General features: G+C 39.6%; 1 protein-coding gene and 1 pseudogene across 2 annotated transcripts in view; both read right to left on the bottom strand.

Annotated features, from left to right (window-relative positions):
- UVRAG (UV radiation resistance associated) overlaps positions 1 to 25,948 on the bottom strand; it is a 381,997-nt gene that overhangs the window by 40,044 nt on the left and 316,005 nt on the right. The gene's annotated exons all lie outside the window — the stretch shown is intronic.
- On the bottom strand, positions 3,327 to 4,248 carry LOC128565013 (zinc finger CCHC domain-containing protein 17-like; annotated as a pseudogene).

Here is a 25,948-nt window from a genome sequence, read left to right as displayed (position 1 = left end):
TACCTTGTGGTTATTTATTTTTAAGGTAAATGGAAGAGATTATTTGGGCGAGCCTAATTTAATCACACGAACCCTTTAAAAACAAAGTTTTCTTGGCTGGCAGTAGAAGAAAAATCAGAGAGACTTGAAGTATAAGAAGGGTTTGAAGGACATTACTGGTCTGGAGATGGAGGGGCCATCTAAGAAGAAATGTGGATATCCTCTTAGGAGCAAAAAGTGGCCTCTGGCTGAAAACCAGCAAGTAAATAGGAACCTCAGACCCACAGCTGCAAAAAATGAAATTCTGCCAAAAATGTAAAGGAACTTAGAAGTGGATCATTCCCAAGAGCCTCCCTAGATAAGAACTTAGTCTGGCCAACACCTTGATTTTGGCCTTGTGAGACTCTGAGCAGAAAAACCAGAGGAACCTTATCTGCTGTAGGTCAGACTTCTGACCTATATAACTGTGAGATAAAATGGGTGCGGTTTAAACAGTCAAATGGTTGCAAAGCAATAGGAAACTAATCCAGGGGGAAAGATTCTGTCTACCTTTTACCTGAAGACGTGAGGGGTGAATTTACTCCTTGACAGACAGATAGTATTTAGACATGGGAAGAGAGAGCATTTCTAGAACTTCATCCAACTCTTCCAGTGAACATTTTCTGTGTATATATCATGCATCAGGCACAACAGGGGTTTTTAGTCAGCAAATATTATATTGAACGCACGCTGGGACACACTTCCCAGTGGCTCATTCACAAGTTCTTGGGGGAAGGTTAGAGACACTGAAGAGTAATCCCCAATTCGGAATTTTCGTTCTTTATAGATTATTATTAGTTCAGAACAGAACAAATTCTTTGGTGGTTAAAGCAAAGCACAGTATTAAGTGACCTGGGAAAGCACAACATACCATATATAATAATCCTGTTAAGTGTAATAGCCATAAGTCAAAAATCACAAGACAAATGTTCACCAGTACCATGATCAGTTAACACTAACTTGACAGGTGAGAAAGAATGAGTTAAACGCCAAATTGGAAAACAATCGCCAAAATGAATTAACATGGTTATACATCTAGAAAATCCAAAAAAACTGAGTGAAAACTCATCACAAACCGTAAGATAATTCAATACAAAATTAAAAACACACATCAACCAATCTTCCTTCATATAAATAACAATGAATTAGAATATTACCTGGTATCATTTTAAACAGCAACAAGGATAAAATACCTAAATAAGCATAACCAAAATGACATGATCTATATGAAGAAAACTTTAATAGTCTTCTGAGGGATGTAAAAAAAGATTTTAATAAGTGGAAACTCATACCTTGTTCTTGGGTAGAAAGACTTGTTATTATAAAGATAGCATATCTTTATAAATTAATCTATAAATTTACTATGATCCTAGAAAAAATACTAATAGGATTTTTTTTTTTAGAACTAGAAAACTGATTCCAGGGCGGTGCCCATAGCTCAGTGGGTAGGTGGGTCCCACTGGGGCCGGTGGGTTTGAACCTGACCTGGGCCTGCTAAAACAACAATGCAAAAAAAAAACCAGCTGGGTGTTGTGGCAGGCACTTGCAGTCTCAGGTACTTGGGAGGCTGAGGCAAGAGAATCGCTTAAGCCCAAGAGTCTGAGGTTGCTGTGAGCTGTGATGCCACAGCACTCTACCCAGGATGACTGCTTGAGACTGTCTCAAAAAAAAAAAAAAAAAAAGAAAGAAAAAAACTGATTCTAAAGTTCAATTTTACTTTAGTAAATAAAAAACACTTTGGCTGGGGGCTGTGGCTCATGCATGTAATCCTAGCACTCTGGGAGGCTGAGGTGGGTGGATTGTCTGAGCTGAGGAGTTCAAGACCAGCCTGAGCAAGGGCAAAACCTCATCTCTACTACAAATAGAAAAACTAGCCAGACATTGGGGTAGGTGCCTGTAGTCCCAGCTACTTGGGGGCTGAGCAAAAGGACTGCTTGAGTCCAGGAGTTTGAGGTTACTGTGAGCTGTGACACCATGGCACTCTATCTAGGGTGACAGAGTGCTAAAAATAAAATGAAATAAAATAAACCAAAAACATCTAAGGAATTTTCTTGCTAGGCCCCATTTTAAGTACTTTACAAATATTAACTCATTCGATTTTCACAAACCGTAACGAAACACGTGTATTATTATTCACATATAACAAAGAAACGGAGACACAGAATGATTAAATAATTATTCACATAGTCCCTACACAAGACCTACAAGGCAACTATAAATGCATTAATGACAGAATCTATTTTACTTTAAAATGCGCAGCACCTAACTTCACGCTAGGTATGTGGTAGTAGGTAACATATTTTTTGAGAATTGCATTGCAAATTACAAGGATAAAATCCACGTTTCATTATTTATGGTTAGATCCCTGTAGGAAAAATTTTCGTGAGGTGCTGAGACCTAATCCATCATCTGACAGAAAATGAGCTGAACTGAGCAGGAAATAGTGGAAAAGGAGGCCAGTGGGTGGAGATGGAGCAAAGAGAATCTAAGCAAAGCTCAGAGGCAGGTAAGCATGTATCCTAAATGTGTGTCTATGTGTATCTGAAAGTTGTAGACTGGCCAAGGAACCAGTTTATTTATTTTATTTAGTTTCACACAATAAAGCAGGAAAGCTTTTTTTTTTTTTTTTGCGTAAAGCGGTTTGAAAATAAAATTCATCTAATGTGTTAATAACTTAAGCAGATCACTTCTGGATAACTATATGTGGAGTACCAAAAATCTAGTACAAATTTGCTTCAAATGTATTAAAATTTCCATTTAGAGATTTGGTAAAAGAGAGCTTCATTTGCTTATTTATTTATTTATTTATTTATTTTAGTGCCAGGAATTTAAGCAGGGACCTGAAGTAGAATCAACTGACTCACACAGTAGTAAATACAAAGTGAACAATGATCTTGGTTTCAGCTGTCTGGTTCAGTGGTCCGCTGGAATGTCATATACTAGCTAAGTCATGCTGCAAATGATCATTTTCTGGCTGTGGCCACTGCTGTCACTTCTTGCACAGTAGAACAAGTTGGGGGGATGAAAAGAGTTAAGCACCACTTCTTAACACGTTCTCCCTCTGCCCCCATGTTGGATCGGACAGAGAACATCCACCAATCAGCCCAAAAAGACCAACAGGAAAGGGCTAATCAGTCTCCAACTATAGCCAGACTTACCTCCACAGCAGTCCTGCGGCTCTAGCCTGGACTCCTGTGTAGGAATCCAGTTCTGGCAGTGACAGCTGGAGAAGGTACTAGGACCTCCTGCTGAGTGAAGGAAGTTGGATGAATGAATGTGGGAGCTGCAGGGGTCACTTGCAAAGGGACCAGGAGTGATAAGGAAACAACTCATTCAGGCAGCTGCTTTTGAGCGCGAGGGGAAGCCATCTCCCACGGGAGTGAAGTCATCAGGGTGGGAAGCCATACTCTCCTATTGAGTCTTTCTAGAACCCAGGGCTTTCAGGGTCACAACCACCCTCTGCACTCTTTCTACTCTCACTCCTTGTGCTGCTTCTTAAGCTGCTGCTCCTTTTTCTTCTTCTTTGCCGCCTTGCTGTCTTTTAATGTGCCTTGACCTCTTGCCTGTTTCGCTCTCAGAGTCTGAGCTGTCAGAGGACTTCCTGTCTCTATGTTTCTTTTTCTTCTTTTCTTTCTTTCTTTTTCTGGAAGAATTTTTTTATGGGGTCAGGCTTCTCAAACTCTGCTGACTTTGCTTCTTCCTCCTCTTCTTCCTCATCAGGTATCAGAGTACTTGGTCCTACCTGGTTGCATGAAGCAGTGGCCTTTAACCACACTTCTTGCAGGTAGTGTTCAGGACAGCCTGGAGGGTGATCTTCTGCCCAGTGTAATCCTGGAAGGAATGCCTCCTCCTCTCTTCTTGCTCAATGATAACATTGTTGGGATCGAGGTCTTTCCCAGTCCCTTGGTTGACAACTTTCATGGACAGGGATACTTTTATTCTATCAGTTTTCATCTCTCAGACAATAAGCTTCACCCATACTTTGTCTCTGACATCTACTATCTCAGAGGACTTACCCACCAGACAGGATGATATATGAGTTCGATGGACCCTAGACCTTGCTTCCTACAACCTGGGATTTTGATAAAGGCTCCATAGTTGTCACCATAGCAACCTTTCCTTGGAAAATAGTGTAGAGAGCAGGCAAGTTTTCCAGGGTCTCAGGCCTTCCTGAATTCATCCTTAATGTTCTATGGCTCCTCCATTTCTCTTCGCCTAAAGCTAATTCAAGCGTCGTAGCATCAGTCCAAGAGACCCAGCCACAGCATTGCGCGAAACGCCAAACTCTGTCATGGTGCTTTCACCCATTTGCTTTTTAAATATTGCTGTCTGGTGCTATTGATCGTAAGACAGGTTATGATATAAAACTAACCCATCAAAACAATTAGGTGTTCCAAGGACTATGTCAAAGTTATTAAAAAATATGATCTTCTATTTTTATACTGGCAATTTCACATTAACTTCCAAAATTCTTAATTCAAAAATAATGTAATAAAAAGCCAATTTAAAATGTATGAAATGGGCTGGGCACGGTGGCTCATGCCTGTAATCCCAGCACTCTGAGAGGCTGAGACAGGTGGATTGCCTGAGCTCACGAGTTCCAGATCAGCCTGAGCAAGAACGAGACCCCATCTCTAAAAAATAGCCGGGCACTGTGGTAGGCACCTGTAGTCCCAGCTACTTGGGAGGCTGAGGCAAGAGAATCACTTGAATCCAATGAGCTTGCTGTGAGCTATGATGTCATGGCACTCTACCAAGGACAACAAAGTGAGACTGTCTCAAAAAAGAAAAAAATATATATATGAAATGGCAGAGGAGACGGAACAAAAAAGTCAATGAATCTTAGGTTAACACTCAAGGTTTGCTAGTAACCAGCTGTGTAATCTTGGGCAAGTTACTTAACACCCACCTCCCTGCTCATCTATGTATGCATGTAACACTTGCTTCATGGAAGTATTGTGTTGATTAATTAAAATAACGTGTGTAAAACTCCCAACATAGTCTGTGAATTTTAAGTATCTTACAAATTTACTTCTCTGCCTTTCCCCTCATTAGCTATTCCTAAGAATACCGTTTTTTACACTAAACCATTAATGCTATACTTTATTTTTCTACTTCATTCATTATTAGTCCTTCTTTCTAAGTTTCTTTCTAGTCTAGTAAGACCATATGTTGTTATTCTGGGTCTCAATTGAATCAGGCATGTCTAAAAAAAGATAGGATTCACCAAAAAGAAAACATGCAAGATAATAAAATCTACAACATTTTGAAGATAAGAAATGTCAAAAAGATTGGAAAATTGACCAGAAAAATAAAAGTGGGATGACAGTGGAAGGGTTATCAGATGGAGAGCATAACACTAACTGTAGGCCAGGCCTGGTGGTTCACACTTGTAATCCCAGCAGTCTGGGAGGCTGAGGTGGGGTGGATCACCTAAGCTCAGGAGTTTGAGACTAGCCTGAGCAAAGTGACACCCTGTCTCTACTAAAAGATAAAAAAATAAAAATAAAAGAACTAGCCAGACATTGTGATCTTTTGAGACAAGATGATCTTTTGAGCCCAAGAGTCCGAGGTTGCTGTGAGCTATGACACCATAGTACTCACCCCCAGGGTGACTGAGAGAGACTCTGTCTAAAAACAAACAAACCAACCAACAAAAAACTAATTATAAGAGGTAAAGGGCAGACTTACCTTCTGAACATCCAGCTGTATGTATATTTTTCAATGGCATAAATATAAATGTTTCAAAAAGAATTTGAACTAGCTATAGAAACTAGCTATGGTAACAACATCAAGTCTATTCCTTTTTGTCCCATCTTTAATCTTGTTTAGGTACAAAAGATGATAAGCAGCTAGAACCATGTATTCATTTGGTCAATAGATATTGAACACCTTCTATGTGCTAGGCTATGGGCTGAAGTTATTATACAAAGATAAAGAGGAGGGAGATCCTGCTTTTTTTTTTTAATAGTAAATCATAGCTGTATACATTACTGCGATCATGGGGCACCATACACTGGTTTTATAAACAGTTTGACACATTTTCATCACACTGGTTGACGAAGCCTTCCTGGCATTTTCTTAGTTATTGTGTTAAGACAATATATTCTACATTTACTAAGTTTCACATGTATCCTTGTAGGATGCACTGCAGGTGTAATCCCACCAATCACCCTTCCTCCGTCCATCCTCCCCCTCCCTTCCCTCCCTCTCCCCTTTCCCCATATTCTTAGGTTATAACTGGGTTATAGCTTTCATACGAAAGCCATAAATCGGTTTCATAGCAGGGCTGAGTACATGAGTTCCTGCTTTTAAAGTAATCATAATATAATGGAAAAGACATTTAAAAATCAGATACATAATTATATTAAAGAATAGTAAGTAGCACATTAGAGGAAACTATAGGAACACAGGGAAGGCACACCCAAGCAAGTCTCAGACAGACAAGAAAGTTTGGAAAGAAGTGATAACCTGCCTGGATTATGCTTTACTGCTTGGATTTTATAGGTGTAAGGGCAGGGAAATAGTTTTCCTGAGAGAGGAAACTGCATGAACAAATGCCCAGACACAAGAATCTGTGAAACAGCAAGTGGGTTGCTGTGGGGGAACAAGGGATGAGACCACTGTAGTGGAGCTCACTGAGGAGTCACATCCTAGAAGGAAGTTTCCAAATTTTGAGTGTCCCAAAGGAGTAACCAGCATGTCAGATGACGGTGACTAGTACGACAGATGGCTGAACAGTTAAGCAGCCTCAAAGGACAATGGTTTTATATGGGGAGGGAGAAAAGTAATGTTCTGGAGATAGGGACAAACTTTCCATTCTTCCCTTCACCTCCATCACCTTTTTATTCTTGTAGAGTGTTAGAAAATAAGTCTCCAACGGGAGGGAGACTTATAGTTAAGAGAAAGAGAAGGAATGAGTTCTTATGACTACCAGGAAGTTAGCAAGGGGCTGGCAAGCTGTGCCCTGATGTGCCTGTAGGGTCCGTTTTTGGGTGAGGATGCCCTGAAAGGCCACGGAGCAGCACCAAAGCTTCACGTGAACGAAGACGGTCTCACAGTGCTCAACATGACTGGGAAAGTCTCCGGATAAGGCCTCAGATGAAAACTGGTGACTCAAGAAAGGGTCTGCTTCAGGTCTGTTTCTTATGAAACAGGCTTTTGTAGCAAGAAAGGGTCTGCTTCAGGGTCCTTCTTATGAAACAGGCTTTTGTAGCAAAGGCTGATGCAAGGTTTACACCCAGATGGTAGCAAGAGCCTTGGTTAGACACAGAATCGCAGGAATACAGCTTAACCTCAGAAGGCATTTTGGATATGACAGCACCTTGCTCTTGGACTCCTTAGTCTCTAGAACTTCAAGAAATAAATATCTTTGTTTAAGCCATTCAGTTTATAGTACTTTTGTTACAGCAGCCCCCAAATGACTAAGACAGTAGCTTCTCTATTAAAATCTGAGCAAATGGTAAGATTAGCAAAATCTTACCCTTCGCTCAGATTTCAGTCTAAGTGTTATACCCTGAGCAGCTTTCCCTGATCGAACTACTAAGAATGGAAATCATTTGAGTTTCCAATGATCAACTTCTATATGGCAAGGTCTTTGTCACTGTCTTTAGTACTGTATCTTACCTTACTTAAAGTTCCCCAAACCATCAAGGTATTATCTTTGCTTCACAGATGACTGACACTGAGGTTCAGAGGATTATGCAATTCCTAATGGTCACACAACTAGTACACAGCCAAGATGATATTCAAACTCTGGTCCATCTGATTTAAAACCCCAAACACATAAAACACTGCTGCTGCCACACATTCTATTTACTTTCTTTATAGCACATATGTACAGGTAAACATTGTGGACAGACTAATTTTGGTGCAACATGAAAGACATTTTTTCTTTCTTTATTTCCCAATCTATTTCTTTTTAAAGTCATAGACAACTAAATGTATGGACTGTTTCAGAAAGTAACAAATTCTTTTTTTTTTTTCTAAGAGACAGAGTCTCATTTTATTGCCCTCGGTAGAGAACTGTGGTGTCACAGCTCACAGCAACTTCCAGGTCTTGGGCTTAGGCGATTCTCTTGCCTCAGCCTCCTGAGTAGCTGGGACTACAGTCACCCGCCACAACACCTGGCTATCTTTTTGTTGTTGTTGCAGTTTGGCCAGGGCTGGGTTTGAACCCACCATCCTCGGTATAGGGGGCCGGTGCCCTACTCACTGAGCCACAGGCGCTACCCCAGAAAGTAACAAATTCTTTATCAATTAGTCTGTTTTGTTTTGTTTTTGAGACAGGGTTTTGCTCTGTTTCCCAGGCTAGAGTGTAGTAACATGATAGTTCACTGCAAGTTCAAACTCCTGGACTTAGGCAATCCTCCTGCCTCAGCCTCCCGAGTAGCTGGGACTACAAGTGTGTGCCACCATATCCTTATATATTTTTGTATTTATAGTAAATACAGCCTCTTTCTCAGGCCAATCTTGAACTCCTCATCTGCCTTGGCCTCCCAAAGTGCTAGGATTACAGGTGTAAGTCACTGTGTCTGGTCTCAATTAGGGTTTTAAGAAGCACAATGAATGTCTCTTATGATACTATAGAAGAGCATTTAGATAGGGTTGGAAGTTGGAGGACATGTGTCTGATTTCTAAATTCTATGACTCTGTGTCTTATGAATTCTAATACTTTTCTCATTTTTCTTTTCTTTTTTTTTCTTTTTGAGACAGAGACTCAAGCTGTAGCCCTGGGTAGAGTGCCGTGGCATAATAGCTCACGGCAACCTCCAACTTTTGGGCTCAAGCAATCCTGCTGCTTTAGTTTTTCTATTTTTAGTAGTGACAGGGTCTTGCTTTTGCTCAGGCTGCCTTGAACTCAGGAGCTCAAGCTATCCACCTGCCTCAGCCTCCCAGAGTGCTAGGATTACAGGCGTAAGCCACCTTGCCCGGCTCAATTTTTTTTGAGAGAGTCTCTCTCTGTCACCCTGGGTAGAGTGCTGTGCCATCATAGCTCACAGCAACCTCAAATTCCTGGGGTTGAGTAATGGTCTTGCATCAGCCTCCTGAGTAGCTGGAACTACAGGCACCTGCCATGATGTCCCAGGCTACTTCTATTTTTATTTTTTTTTTGAGACAGAGTCTCATTTTGTCACTCTCGGTAGTGGTTTGGCATCGCAGCTCACAGCAACCTCCAACTCTTGGGCTTAAGTGATTCTCTTGACTCAGCCTCCCAAGTAGCTGGGACTACAGATGCCCGCCATAGTGGCTGGCTATGTTTTGGTTGTAGTTGTCATTGTTTGGCAGGCCCAGGCTGGATTCGAACCCTCCAGCTCCAGTGTATGTGGCTGGCGGCCTAGCTGCTGAGCTACAGGTGCCAAGCCACTTTTTCTATTTTTAGTAGAAACACAGTCTCACTCTTGCTCAGGCTGGTTTCATACTCCTGAGCTCAAGCAATCCACCAGCCTCAGCTTCCCAGAGTGCTAGGATTACACACGTGAGTCTCCCAGCGCGCCTGGCTATCTTTTTTCTTCAGATTACGTTTCTTTCTTTCTTTTTTTTTTTTTAATTTCAAATTAATGTGGGTGTGCAGTTAGATTCCATAGTTTGCATTTGTAAGGTTAAAGTCTGATTTGTAGGTGTGTTCCATACCCAAGAAGTGTGCCATAGACCCACACAATGTACTCATTAGGAATTTTCCTAACCCCCTCCCACTTCTTCCCCTCTCCCTCTACTTGAACTTCATTGAGTTTTTCTCTCATGTTAGGTGTTAATACACTAGTTCCAATTTAGTACTGGATACATGTGATGTTTGTTTTTCCATTCTTGTGATATTTCACTTAGGAAAACGGTGTCTAATTATATCCAGATTGTTGCAAAAGTTATATAATCTCAATCTTTTTATGGTTGAACAATATTCCATGGTGTACATATACTACACACCATAATTTATTAATCCATTCCTGCACTGAAGGGCAGGGGGTTGTTTCCACATCTTTGTGACTGTGAATTGTGGTGCTATAAATATTCGAGCACAAGTGTCTTTATGGCAGAATGCCTTTTTTTTCCTTTGGATAAGTCCTAGTAACAGAACTGCAGGATTAAATGGTAGGCCTACTTTTAGCTCTTTGAGGAAGCTCCATACTGCCCTCCACTGAGGCTGCACCAGTCTGCAGTCCCATCAGTAGTGTATGAGTGTTCCTTTCTCTCTGTATCCATACCACCATCTGTTGTCCTGGGGCTTTCTGATATAAGCCATTCTCTCTGGGTTTAGGTGATACCTCAATGTGGTTTTGATTTGCATTTCTCTGATGATTAGAGAGGATGAACATTTTTTCATGTGTTTATTGGCCACTGGTCTATCTTCATGAGAAAAGTTCCTATTCATGTCTCTTGCCCACTTTTTAATGGGGTTGTTTGTTCTTTTCTCTTGTTGATTTGCTTGAGTTCTTTGTTGATTCTTGTTATCAGCCCTACGACAGATGGGTAGCATGCAAATATCTTCTCCCATTCTGTAGGCTGTTGTTTTACTTTATTGATTGTGTCCTTTGCTGTGCAGAAACTCCAACTTGACCAGGTCACATTTATTATTTTTGTTTTTGCTTCAATTGCCAGTAGGTTTGTCTTCATTAATTTCTTCCTTAGGCTGATAAAATCAAGAGTTTTTCCCATACCTTCTTCTAGTGTTTTTATAGTTTCATGTCTTAGGTTTAAATCTTTTATCCATTGTGAGTTAATTTTTCTCAGTAGTGAGAGGGGTGGATCCAGTTTCAGTCTCTTACATGTGGCTAACCAGTTATCCCAGCACTGGTTAATAATTCCCATTTAATAAATAAGGATCCTTTCTCTTAGTGTATGCTTTTGTTTGTGTTGTCAAAGATCAAATGGCACTATGAGGCTGGTTTCATCTCTAGATTCCTTATTCTGTTCTACAGGTCTCTGTCTCTATTTTTATGACAGTTATGATGTTTTGATTAGTAAAGGCTATACTATTAGTATAGTCTGAAGTCTGATAAAGTGATACCTCCAGATTTTTTTCTTATTTTGCAGTATTGCATTGGCTATTCACACAGATACTCTTTATTTTATAATCTCTTTGGTTGGTAAATCCATAAAGATGTTTAACTTTTATTCTAGATATTATACTTTTCAGTTCTAATATTACTATTTGTTTGTATATACATATATATATTTGGGGCTTTGCTGAGAGCTCCTATATTTATTTACATTAACTAAAGCATATTTCTTTTACATAATTGATCATAGTTATAATAGCTATTTTAAAATTACTGTCAGCTAGTCCCAAACATTTGGGTCATCTTGGGGGTTGGTTTTCATTGATTAATTTCTATTGAGAATGGTTTACATTTTCTTGTTAAAGTCTTTGTATGTCAAACAATTTTGGATTTTATCTTAGACATTGTGACAGTCCTTTTTTTTTTGTTTGTTTTATTTAGCAGGACTCACTTAGCTGGACTCAAACTGCAGACTCTCCTATGGTGGGGGTTTCTCAGAGTCTAGAATGTGCATGTGTGGTTCAAGTGTCAGTTAGAGATTTGGTCAAAGAATTTGAGGCTACACTTTCTAGTTCTCACCTTTCCAGATTTTTCTTTCCAGTAACTGTCCCAAATTCTGTTCTCTGGTTTTCAAGCCAGAAAAAACAAGAGTGTCTGTGAGAATTTTAGCTGTCTGCATGGTACAGCTATACAGATGACACCCAACAAGTATTGTTCCCTTCCTTCACGTTGGACTCTTCCCCAGTAATAGCTTGCTTTTGGTCATTCTCCATTGTCTTCAGTTATTTTATTTATTTATTTATTTATTTATTTAAGACAGAGTCTCCAGCTGTTTGCCCTGGATAGAGTGCCGTCGCATCAAGCTCACAGCAACCTTCAACTCCTGGGTTTAAGCGATCCTCTTGCCTCATTTTTCTATTTTTAGTAGACATGGGGTCTCGCTTTTTGCTCAGGCTGGTCTCAAACTTGTGAGCTCATGCTATCCACCTGCCTTAGCCTCTCAGAGTGCTAGGATTACAGGCATGAGCCACCGCAACTGGCCAAATTTTTTTGTAGACAGGGTGTCACTGTTGCTTAGGCTGATCTCGAACTCTTGGCCTCAAGGGATCCTCCCACCTTGGCCTCTCAAAGTGCTGGGATTACAGTTGTGAGCCACCACACTGGGCCCAGTTATTTTTTTATTTTTTACTCATAGTTTATAGTTTTAAATCTGTGGGAGAGCTGATCTGACAGGAAATAACTCTGTAACACCAGAAGTAGAATCCCTATACATATTCAAATCTCAAAGACAGGTAAGTGAGGAAGATATAAGAGCAACAACATTTTGCAAGCTGAAAAGCAAATGGACAAGTTCAATTCTAAGCAGAATTGAAAAGTTGAACTCAAAGTCAGGAGTAAGGAAAATTGAGAGGCAATCTAGGCTATATCTTAAAAATCCACAAAACCTCAAGAATTGGTGGCCCCAGGTAACTTAGTGAAGTGGTAGTAAAGTTGGGGTTACGAAAAGGAACACGGTTGATAATCTGTAACACAATTATATCCCCAGATTCCCCTCTCAACTCCATGAACCAGACAATAACTGAGAGGGAAACATCAGGTACAATGAAGGGCAAGGGCACTATACCAAAAACAAGGTGATTAAGTGAACATATACAAATTAAAGGCTAAGACCTCCAGTCTCCTCCCCCCACACTACCCTCAATCTGCCTCCCAGAATGCAGGCAATAGGTTTATGCTCATGCCTGTAATCCTAGCACTTGGGAGGCCAAGGCGGGTAGATGGCCTGAGCTCATGGGTTCGAGACCAGCCTGACCCTATCTCTAAAAAAGATAGGGTATTATGTCTCACTCACCCTATAGAGTGAGACCCTAGCTCTAAAAAATGCCGGGTATTGTGGCAGGTGCCTACAGTCCCAGCCTCTTGGAAGGCTGAGGCAAGAAAATGACTTAAGCCCAAGAGTTTGAGGTTGCTGTGAGCTAGGACGCCACGGCATTCTACTAAGGGTGACAAAGTGAGACTCTGTCTTAATAAAAAAAAAAAAGTTATTTAGTAATTTGGAGGCAGATACTAAGAGAATCTACTAAAATTGTTAAAAGTGGCTGCATTTGGGGAACTTGAGACATACTGTTTTTCATAATAAACCTTAAGTAACTATTTTACTCTTTAAATTAATAGCATGTATAACTATATGAAATGAAAAATGAAGTGTTAATGGGTCAGAACTCCAGGGTTGAGTTATACATAGCATAAAGACACACCCGTTTCCCTCCATTTTCAACTCTTTATTTAAATGGCATCCTGTCATGAATCCCTCTGAGTCGGTAACCATGTGTCCTGTACTGCCCTTGTGATTATATTAGCTGACGTATATCTAAGGCAGTAATGCAATTAGATCCAAAGCCACTACTGTATCTGAAATAATTAAATAACACTTCAAAAACATTTGTCAGTTCTGTTTTACTAGAGGATGGTGAAGACAATAATTTTATCTGATACAAATGTGAACCCCCCTCTCCTTTTAAATGGCAGGCTATGTTTTTTAGTTTTGAGTTTTTAGTCTTCAAGTAGGAAGATCACCGATTCCATCTATCTTCTAGGCACAAACCTTTCCTGAGCCCATGCTATGTGCTAGGCACTATGTTAGGATAAAGGGATGAGTAAACTTCAGTCTCAGGCCCTTAAGGAACTTCTTAGTTTAGTAGGGGAGGCATACACGCAAAATAACAACAGAAATGTAAGAATACTGATATAGGGCGGCGCCTGTGGCTCAGTCAGTAAGGCGCCGGCCCCATATGCCGAGGGTGGCGGGTTCAAACCCAGCCCCGGCCAAACTGCAACCAAAAAATAGCCGGGCGTTGTGGCGGGCACCTGTAGTCCCAGCTGCTCGGGAGGCTGAGGCAAGAGAATCGCTTAAGCCCAGGAGTTGGAGGTTGCTGTGAGCTGTGTGAGGCCACGGCACTCTACCGAGGGCCATAAAGTGAGACTCTGTCTCTACAAAAAAAAAAAAAAAAGAATACTGATATATTTGGTTAATCACTTATTTTTTTAAAGCAAGTTTGTCAGGGACAGAACATGAACTCTGTGCAGGACGGTAAAAGAAAGAAAAGCTTCACAGAAGAGAAAATGGCCTAGTAGGATACTAGAGAGTTTATAACATGGACAATAATGAGCACTTCCTACACGACGCAAGTGGAAGGAGATTTCAGACAAAGGGAGCAGAAAGGGAAAATTAGAAGATAGGCCTTTCAGTGAAGTGGTTCAATTTTCCTGATATAAAGGGTTAGTGGCAAGGGTTTTGGGCTAACTGGTAGCAGAAATTGAGATTGATTTTTGAATTTTATGGAGGAGCAGTGTAGGGAAAGGAGGGGCTTGGGGAAAGGTAGCTTGGGGAAAACTATTAAAAGATTTAAAGCAGAGAGTTGACAAGAACAGATCTATAAGGCTTTATTCCACACACACACCCCACCTGTTCCTTTTTCTTATTACAAAAGTTTTTACTTGAATGCCAAGCATTTAAGCAGGGACTCTACCTTAGAGACAATGAAGAATTTTTTAATTCTGACAATTTTTTAATGCCTGACAAAACCCAGGCAATGGAAAACTACCATAGGGGCACTACAATGGTGTGAATAATGTCATTATTGGCCTATAAAGTTTTTTTTTTTTGAGACAGAGTCTCACTTTGTTGCCCTTGGTAGAGTGCTGTAGTGTCATAGCTCACAGCAATCTCAAACTCTTGGGCTCAAGCAATTCTCTTGTCTCAGCCTCCCAAATAGCTGGGACTATAGGCACCTGCCACAATGCCCGGCTATTTTTTACAGATGGGGTCTCGCACTTGCTCACCGCTGGTCTCGAACCTGTGAGCTCAGGCAGTCCACCTGTCTCAGCCTCCCAGAGTGCTAGGATTACAGGCGTGAGCCACTGAGCCTGGCCAGGCCTATAAAGTTTTACAAATGACATGTAATATCAGGGTTCAGGATAGTCCTGACTGATCTAGGCCATTGCAATGACCATGGATACGTTACTAAACCTCTTCACTCAACTCTCGGGTGGGAATAGATGAGGATTTGTTCAACCACTTTAGAAATGTTATAAGGATCAAATAAAATAATACATATAAAAATCGTCTGATAAAGTACCTCGATCATTTAAAAACCGCATGAATTTGGGCAAAGTTGTTTAATTGTCTGAGTTTCAAAAGCCTATTTGTAAGGTAGGAATACTTCCATCTATATTACAGGGTGAGGCTATGAGGACTGCCTTGTCACACAATAATTATGATCTCTAGCAGTATCAAAGCCATTTACATTGGTTTATGGAAAATCAACTCAGCAGTTATGTAGTCAGTAAGTATTCACTGAGGACATGAAATATGCAGAATCCCAATCATTCAGAATCTCTAAGAAAAATAACCCAAATGGATACAAATTTAAAAACCCTAATATACTGCTCATGAACAGGCCAATCTTAGAACATGGCAACTAGTACCTATATGTTTAAGTACTTCTCCAGAATATCATGCAGGAATTACCTAAGGACGTGCTTGACTCTCACTGGCACTCCTGCATATCCATACGCATTCATAAGCATACGTACGTGTATGCACATGGAGAAACATTAGGGCTCACAAAGGAAAAATATATCTCTCACACTTGAAAATTAAGGAACTGCATAGGAGCAAATCTCTGAGTGAAGTTGATGCAGTGGGTTATACAAGCCAATTATTTATGTTAGGGCTTCACAAAATGTTAGACACTAGGAAAGGAACCAAAGTAAGTTAAATTACATCAATAAAAAGGTATGACTAGCTACGCTGCCTCAGCTGAGATGCTGTTTCTTGTTATAAACAGCAATGCCTAGAATTCAGATGATTGACTAAGCATTGCAATAATGAAAACAAAGCATGTGATAATAGCTGCTGCTAGATCCACAACCTTGGGGATCCATGAAATAATGCCTGCTCCCACATATACACAAGCTTGTGGGTTTTGTATTTTTGGGAAAAATAAGTTCAGATCCTTTCTAAACTGGCAATTTGTCTGCCTCGATTTTGTTAAGTCTGCTATGGTTATGATAAAATATGATCTTTTATATTAAATCACTTATGACCTTGGTAAAATATTACTTTATATTAACTGACTCTTGGGGCACTTTAATTTTATGAAACATGCACTTTAGTTCTTAAAACTATGAAAGCAAAACTAGATATTCCTAGTCGACTACATCATATTAACAAGCCATCAAAGATCTGGGAACAAATAGGAGAAAAATACACCAAATCTCTATCTAATTAGTTTCAAATATGAAAGGATACCTACAATTAAAAACAAAACGTGGCTAATACTTTAAATCCTTAAACATACAAGGAACAGGTCTGATTGATTTCCTTTATTCATGTCTTCCTGCCCAAGGTTATTCCAAAGAAGAAGGTTATAAAACAAAATAAAAGGTTGTGGAAAATCCAATATCCATTTTAAGGCAGGACTCAGCAGCTTTACAGATGTACGATGACAAATATTTCTAAAATACGTGGTGAAAAGAATTTAAGAAAGATTTGAGTTCATGGATTAAACAAGGGTATTCATGGTTTAAAAATGTCACCTAGAGTTCTATTAATAGGTCCAAGGTCTTAAGTTACCTTTGCATTACTTATTTAAATCAGATTATTTTCCTATTAGTCACCTAGATGCTAATTGAGGGAATGGGACTTTGAATACTCTGGAACTGTGAGGGCAAGTGGATTCTGGTACTCTGACTAAAGAGTTCAAAAGCTGGAACAGAGTAGAATGTGGGCACTGAGCATCAGCAGGGACACGGTATCTGACATATAGCAAGAGCTCAAGAAATCACAGATAAATGAGTTGCAGAAAGGATAGATGAAAAGGGATGTGGAAATATGACAATGACAAACCTGCCTACTCTGATATTTGATCACAAGACCTGATGCTGACAAATGCTAAAGGTGTCACTGCCAATAGCAAGATTTTGCCAACAGCCAGCTGGGAGTGGTTTCCCCTGTAGCAGACAAGCACAAGTACCAATAACTCTCTGTACAGTGGAAAAGAAAATCTGATATTTTATTTTATTTTTTTGAGACCGAGTCTTACTCTGTTGCCCAGGGTAGAGTGCTGGAGCATCAGCCTACAGCTCACAGCAACCTCAAACTACTGGGCTCAAGCCTGCCTCAGCCTCTCAAGAAGCCAGGACTGTAGGCACCCATCACAACACCCAACTAATTTTTCTGTTTTTAGTCAAGTGGGGTCTCATTCTTGCTCAGGCTGATCTTGAAGTCCTAAACTCAAGCAATCCTCCTGCTTCGACCTCCCTCATATTATAGGAATGAGCCACTGTACCCAGCCAAAAATCTAATTTTTTAAAGGATTTTATATTCTGTTTATTTTGCCTACACCTCAATGCTACTCAAAGTGCCAGGATGCAACAAGTAAGTAGATTAAGACCAAATATAAATAAATGCATTGTTTCCTTCATTGAAAATGTCTTGATATAAAAGAGAAAAAAAGTGCATCTCAACTAAGCAGTGTGTTTAGTAACACAGTTAATTTACATTTGGTACAAGTTCCTGACCTCTGCAAACTGCAACAAGCAGCTCTGAGAATTACAGACTGCCTGCTGGCCTGTGGACCACACTTTGAGCAGCACCCATACAACCTTAGTACAATTTATAACCTGATGATTTTTAAGGAGAAAGAACGTAGACTATTAGACTATCTAAAAATAACCACAGGCTAGCAGAAGGGAGAATAGAAAGGGAATATTTATTATTACTATGCTCCACAGCTTTTATATATATTATTTACATACATTTTATTTAATATTTTACTGACATACATTTTATCTAATGTTTATAAATAACCCTCCATTCTGAAGTCCTCCATTCTGAACTGAGTTTCAGAGAGGAACTATAATTTTCTGAAAGCATGCTACAAGTATGGAAGTCATGAAACATGCCCCTCAGACCTCTTGACACAGCATGATTTATTGATGGTCCCAGCTACATGCCACCCTCCTGTAGACTGCTCCCAGCCAGTGACTATGCATAGCAGTGGTAGTAAGGTGGGCCCATTTGGGAGACACATGGGACTCCTCCAATGGGTAAATTTGACTTGAGGACTTCTTCCCAAATCGGAGGAACATTTCCTGGAACTGAGTTGCAATCCAAGTAGCTTCCTACCCGTCCTTCTTCCTTCCCTCTTTTGTCTATGCTATCACACCTGCACTGCAGTCTGAAGGCTCTTCCTACCTTCCTCCACTAACCTCCCCCAGTGAATTTTCTGTACATCTAATGCCCTCTTGCAGTCTGCTTCTTACCGGACCCAAATTCATGCAGCTGGTAAATGTGAGTAGTGGTACTGAGCCTGGGCTTATCTGCGGGAAAGACAATGCTAGCAGAGTATTGCCTACAGTGAGTCTAAGGCATTGCATTCTACTCACACTAGGGAAGTCTAATACAAGGAGAAAATTAGAAAGCCTCCCCTGCCTTTCTTTCTGCACCTGGGATAACACACAGTGAGAGTGAGGACCAAAGCTTTAATAAGACAAAGATGTTAGAAGAGAGACTAATAGAAGTGTGTGTGCTGGCAGATGTGTAAAACTGCTCCTTCCTGGTATTATGTGCATTGTTACACAAGTTTTGAGATATATAAAAATAAAAAGAATAAAATCTGGGTGGATGGAAACAAATGAAGCCCTCCCAGCAACACCAAAAAGCTGAGCAAGTTGAAACATCAGAAAGGACACTGTCAACTGTCCCTCTCTCTCTCTCTTTTGAGTCTTACTTTGTCACCCTGGGTAGAGTGCCACAGCATCTTAGCTCACAGCAATCTCAAACTCGTGGGTGCAAGTGATCCTCTTGCCTCAGCCTCCCAAGTAGCTGGGACAAAAGGCTTCTGCCACAACACCTGGCTAGTTTTCAGAGATGGGGTCTCTCTCTGGCTCAGGCTGGTCTCGAACCTGTGAGCTCAGGCAATCCACCCACCTCAGCCTCCCAAGTGCTGGGATTACAGGCGTGAGCCACCGTGCCCAGCCTCAACTGTGTTTCCTGGAAGTGAAATAATGGACTGTAACAGTCTGCCTCAAAACTTTCACAGTGACCTATATATTAAATTCATATTGCCTATTCTGAAGCAGTAACAGCAAAAACACAAAACAACACTGCCATGGTGTTGCTCTGAATTTATCCCTAAAGAGCAATTTGTGGATTCCTCAAATGGTAAAGTCACATTAGCAATTTTGTCAAATGTCTCAAAAAGATATACCAATGAATGAAGAGATACTCACCGAATAGCCCTTCTGGTTAAAGCAATGTGGCAGGGAATTTATTAGAACAGTTAAGATCTTATTTACACACGGTCTGTTTCTCACATGGGCCAACTTCTTTTGTGCTCCTCTACCACCACCCAGAGACTTGTACCTTCAACTCATATTTTTTGGTTGTTACATCCACAAGGTATCCAAAACTCTGTATATATTCTGACTTTCAGACTAAAATTAGAAAACCAAGATAACTTATAAAGTACCGGAAAAAGAGGATAATATATCTTCTTTAAAAAATATATAAAAGATACTAATTAACATCTAAAATAAATGGTATTAAATGTATTTTAATAGCTATCTTTTGTGGAGGGAAAGAAAATAAAAATGACGACATAATAATGAATGTCTTTGCTTTTCACATCTTCCATGTCTTACCAGAATAAAAGATCTTAGATTGTTAATAAAAGCTCTGCATTCTCTTAGACCCTTAAATTTGGATATTAATACTGCCTTTATAGAAATAAATAAAAAAGCACTGATGGAAGATGTAAAGTGCATTAGTGTTCACGTTATCTCTCCTGGTATGAATTTAATGGGTATCTTAATAAGGAGATATAAACTAATGTCACTGATTAGGAAATGTATCTGCTCACATCACTTAGGAGCCCGCAGTGAGGCTTAATGATGATGTCTGAGTGGAATTACTATAAAGCAAATGATGAATTAGTGTCAGGGGCAAAGGGACAAACAAATGTGCCTCGGAGATGAAGCAATTACATTCTACATTTCATGTTACAAGTCAACTCAAAAGACAGCTCAGTGAGCCCTAAAGCAGTGCTAACCAACCTGGTAAACCCACCACTGCTTAGAACTTGCTGAAGCTATTTTGATAGCTGGGCCACAGGCTTCCTTGGTTACAATAACCTGAAAATAACATTTATGTGTTTTAAGTCTCTTTTAATCTCCTAAATACCATGAAGTGATGTTTATCAGATTTTAAGACACAGGCACATTCCGCTCAGATGATTTCATTCTCAGGGGACCTTGTCATTATGAAGCCTTATTAAAAGAAGGCAAAGGTTCACAAGCCTCTAAGAAGAATCTTAAGTGACATTACAAACTAAATCTAAAGAGAAAACATTTTAGCTTGGCTATACAACGTAATTTCCTTTTCATGGTTAGCTTAGTGGTCATAGTTCAGCAAAGTTTGGAAAGAGTGATCACCACAATTAGTGTATCAAAAATGTAGACATTATTTCTCTCACTTTCTCTTCTAATTAGGTTTGTTTTCAACACTCACTGCAGGGGCTTGACCTAAAAGTGGTAAATGCCCAAAGACCCACAAATTCATTTACTACTAGGCATTTGGGAAATCTTGCATACTTTTAGGTATATTTGAAAGAAAAACCATCTACCCAAGACTCGGGTTATTCATTTGTTTAGAGCTTATTTTACATTACATAGCTTTACAATGGTCACAAGTGTTGTTTGCAATCTATCTTTCTATAACATGAAGGAGGGAAAATACCAAAATACTCTACGTAGATTTGTCTCAGTGATTTCTTTAGAATTCCTTCAACACCAAAAATTAGACTCTAAGCCTATTTTCTCATCTGTAAAATGAAGGCAATAAAAACCTGAAGTTATTGTGAAGATTAGGGAAAAAGCTTAAAGAAAGCTTTGCACACAGGTATCAATAAGATTATTATGGGTAAAGGTAAGACAAATGAAGTGTTTGAGCTCGAAATTCTTTTTCTTCTAGTGTATGATAATGAAGCATGAAGTCCTTTGTAGGAACAATGATTTCTCAATAGACTACACGAATTCAATCACATAGTGTCACTTTTTTTTTTTTTTCCTTTTCTTTTTTATTGTTGGGGATTCATTGAGGGTACAATAAGCCAGGTTACACTGATTGCAATTGTTAGGTAAAGACCCTCTTGCAATCATGTCTTGCCCCCATAAAGTGTGACACACACCAAGGCCCCACCCCCCTCCCTCCGTCCCTCTTTCTGCTTCACCCCCAATAACCTTAATTGTCATTAATTGTCCTCATATCAAAATTGAGTACATAGGATTCATGCTTCTCCATTCTTGTGATGCTTTACTAAGAATAATGTCTTCCACGTCCATCCAGGTTAATACGAAGGATGTAAAGTCTCCATTTTTTTTTAATGGCTGAATAGTATTCTATGGTATACATATACCACAGCTTGTTCATCCATTCCTGGGTTGGTGGGCATTTAGGCTGATTCCACATTTTGGCGATTGTAAATTGAGCTGCAATAAACAGTCTAGTACAAGTGTCCTTATGATAAAAGGATTTCTTTCCTTCTGGGAAATCTGGGTAGATGCCCAGTAATGGGATTGCAGGATCAAATGGGAGGTCTAGCTTGAGTGCTTTGAGGTTTCTCCATACTTCCTTCCAGAAAGGTTGTACTAGTTTGCAGTCCCACCAGCAGTGTAAAAGTGTTCCCTTCTCTCCACATCCACGCCAGCATCTGCAGTTTTGAGATTTTGTGATGTGGGCCATTCTCACTGGGGTTACATGATATCTCAGGGTTGTTTTGATTTGCATTTCTCTAATACATAGAGATGACAAACATTTTTTTCATATGTTTGTTAGCCATTCGTCTGTCGTCTTTAGAGAAAGTTCTATTCATGTCTCTTGCCCACTGATATATGGGATTGTTGGCTTTTTTCATGTGGATTAATTTGAGTTCTCTATAGATCCTAGTTATCAAGCTTTTGTCTGATTGAAAATATGCAAATATCCTTTCCCATTGTGTAGGTTGTCTCTTTGCTTTGGTTATTGTCTCCTTAGCTGTATAGAAGCTTTTCAGTTTAATGAAGTCCCATTTGTTTATTTTTGTTGTTGTTGCAATTGCCATGGCAGTCTTTTTCTTTTTTTTTTTTTTTTTTTTTGTAGAGACAGAGTCTCACTTTATGGCCCTCGGTAGAGTGCCGTGGCCTCACACAGCTCACAGCAACCTCCAACTCCTGGGCTTAAGCGATTCTCTTGCCTCAGCCTCCCGAGTAGCTGGGACTACAGGCGCCCGCCACAACGCCCGGCTATTTTTTGGTTGCAGTTTGGCCGGGGCCGGGTTTGAACCCGCCACCCTCGGCATATGGGGCCAGCGCCTTACCGACTGAGCCACAGGCGCCGCCCGCATGGCAGTCTTTTTCATGAAGTCTTTCCCCAGGCCAATATCTTCCAGTGTTTTTCCATAGTGTCACTTTTTAAAACTGTTACTCCAAAAATTTTTAATGGCAAAACAAACTATGCATATAGGAAAATGCATAAAACACATGCAGGCATTGCTGAAACTCACTGGCAGGGGTGCCCAACCTGTGACCCATGGGCTGCATGAGGATCACGTGAGCACTGTTTTACTTATCTGTGGTGTAGATATTGTAAGAATTATAGATGGACTATTTTTTTTTGGTTCATCAGTTTTTGTTTGTGTTGTATATTTAAGATATAGCCTGGGGTAATTCTTCTAATGTGTGGTAGAGAAGAAAAACGGTTGAATACTCATGAAGGATCAGGACTGTGAAGCAAACCCCTGTGTAAGGACCACTTAGGCAAGAAGCAGAATGCTGCTCATGCCCCAGGAGCTGCCCAGAAGCCCTTTTGCCTTATAATCTTTTCCCTTTCCCAGAGGTAATCCCTGTTCTCCTGGTTTTTGCACAGTTTGCATCCCTGAACAATATAGTTTAATCTTGTTTGTTTATGAACTATTCATAAATACATAGTAGACTAACATTGTGGAGATGTTTTTCTTTTTGCTTTGCTTCTTTTACTCAACATTATGTTCGTGAAATCTGTCCCTGTCACCGCAATGGTTTCATGGCTGCAGAATATTCCATTACATAAACATAGCACGATTAATGGTGTATGTATTGCTGATACATTTTAGAATTGTATATACACATTGTTTCTAATCTTTGGCTTTTAGAAATAGTGCTGCTATAAACATTCTCATATCCACATCTTCAATTTCACTGCATAATGCCAAATTATTATCTAAAATGATCAATTTATACTCCCATTACCTCTACTTTAAAAAGGAACCAATTTATTGTGTTACCAAAAAACTTTCAGAATATTGCAGAGGTACTACACATGTTTTGGTTACATAATTTGCTTTTGCACATTTTAAGTCAAAGTTACAAGTGTGCCCTTCACACAGAATGGGTGCCTTCTACCAGTTAGGTATGAGTTCACCCAGGCCCTCCTGCTACCTTATTGTGGTTTTCATCATGCACGTGCTCAAAACGAGACTGGGAAAAAACTACGGAACATCACTGCTAGAAGGAAATGGAAATTATCCTTATTTTAGAAGAAGGATCCATGGCATAGGAAGATTAAGAGACTAGCTCAATGTCACCAGGAGAAAGAGGCACATGGGGAAAAACAAATGTCAGTGGCAACTCTGAAGCTAGACCACAATCTAGAGCTCTTTCCAGAACATTATGCTGCCTTGCAAGGCACTTGGGAAAAAAAGAGATACAACTATTATTTACAAATGTGAACACAATAGGGGCAAAGAAATGTTTTAGAGCAGTTTAGAAAAAGCCAACTTTATGCTGTACAACAGAGTTTGTAAATCCCATTATATAAATAAATAAATTGAGGCCTATAGAAAAATTTCTTACACAATGCCGTATTGTTATCACATGGTTATCAAAGTGGCAACAATGACCGGGAACTGAGCCCATGTCTGTCTGTGCTTAGTTTCCTAACCTCATATACTGCCAAACCTCCTCACCAGGGGGAATACTGCTGTATTTCTGAAAATATGAAAAAAAATAGCCATGAAAAGCTGGGGGTTACAAAAACAAAAGGTATGGAAAAAAATATCACCATATTAATTTTACTATGAACTAATGAATCTTAGGAGGAAGTACACACTATTAAGAAAAAAAAGTAGCTAGACAACCTCTTTAAAGCTGAAATCTATCTGTTGGAATATCCCATAATTTGATGCTAGAAGCCACGCATTAATGAACAGATTAAGAGAAGAAACCTACTTTCTAGTTCCAGGTTCACCATCAAGCATTTGTGCCATTTTGAAAATGTCAAAAACTTCACTTGGCCCCTTCACTTTTTATCTGAAAAAATTATAACAAGTAAATATATATATATATATACACATACACACACACACATTCTATTACAAAAGCAATGTGTTCAAGGCTCGCCATCTGCAGCACAGTGGTTACGGCACTGGCTACATGCACCAAGGCTGGCAGGTTCGAACCCAGCCTGGGCCAGCTAAACAACAATGACAACTGCAACCAAAAAATAGCCAGGCATTGTGATGCCATGGCACTCTACGGAGGGCAACATAACGAGACTCTGCGTCCAAAAACAAAACAAAACAAAAAAACAAAAAGAATGTGTTCAATAAAAAAAAAAAATAAGTAGAAAGATTATCCAAGTTCTCATAAAACATATACAACACAATTTTGACACACATCTAGGCAGATTTTCTCCTGCTACATATAGGATAGCTTGTAGCTTTAAAATATCTATTTTAATAACTGTAATCACGTGTGCATTCAACCCCATACTTTCCTTCCTACACTAATACCAAAGGTATTTCTTTGCCATCTAATCTTCACAAAAATTTTAATCACAGTGGATACTTACTATGGTTTGAATGTTCCCCACAAAACTCATACCCTGAGGCTCAGCCTTAAAGGCCCAGCTTGGATGATTCCTCTAGGAGTACTTCCCAAAGATGTTTCCACATATCTCTAATCTCTATAACCTGCACACGCTACACCATAATGTCACCTGGCTAGAAAGTGAGTTCCAGGCTTAGGAACCACGTCCTCTGTATCCTCGTTTCCCCAGAGCACAGCCCTACCCGACATAGAGTTAGTGAACAATGAAGCCACAGAAACACTAAGAGAATGAATTGATAGTCACACCAGTCATAGGACTTGGAAATAAAAGAGAAGAAACATTTTATAGCAGACAAGAAGTGTCAAGCAGAGCAAAAGAATGAAGAAAGGAGCCAGGCGGTGAGAGATGGGAGTTAGATGCTTCTTCACAGGCTGTTTCCAGCCCAGCCTTCTTCCTACTGTCACAGACGGCTTTTACATAGCAAGAGAACTGAGAAAGCTGGGAAAGGGGTGGAGAGAAGGCGGGAAAGATGAAGACTGGCACGAGTCTGTAACTTAGCAAATTTTTCACAATTAGTTGCTAGGCATAGGCTTTGTTTCCTTAGATTTCTATAGTGTATGTAGTTTTTTACATGGCATATTTATCAAAAGTTATATGGGTTATACACAAAATAAGGCAGCACATAAATATGTAAAATGTATGACTAAACAATTATTAATAATCAAAGAACTACAAATAAAAACATAGTGATATGATATGAAAAAGGTTAGTAACAAAATATTGGCAAGAGAGTAAAAACACAAATACATCAAACTTTAAAATGCATTTATTCTTTGACCCAGCAAGTAAGTAAGTATCCTAAGGAGATAACCAAACACATACGCAGTTATCTAAGCAGAAGGATGCTTATTTGTTGCAATGATGTTCACATTAGGGAAATATTAGAAATGCTCTAAATGTTCATCAATAATGAAACAAATTCCAGTATGTCCATTCAATGGAACAAAATGGACACAAAGTGTTT

This window comes from Nycticebus coucang, chromosome 14 (genome assembly GCF_027406575.1).
Source record: "Nycticebus coucang isolate mNycCou1 chromosome 14, mNycCou1.pri, whole genome shotgun sequence".
In the NCBI taxonomy this organism is placed as follows: domain Eukaryota; kingdom Metazoa; phylum Chordata; class Mammalia; order Primates; family Lorisidae; genus Nycticebus; species Nycticebus coucang.
Note: the sequence above shows the minus strand (reverse complement) of the source record. Positions and strands in the feature narration are given on the sequence as shown.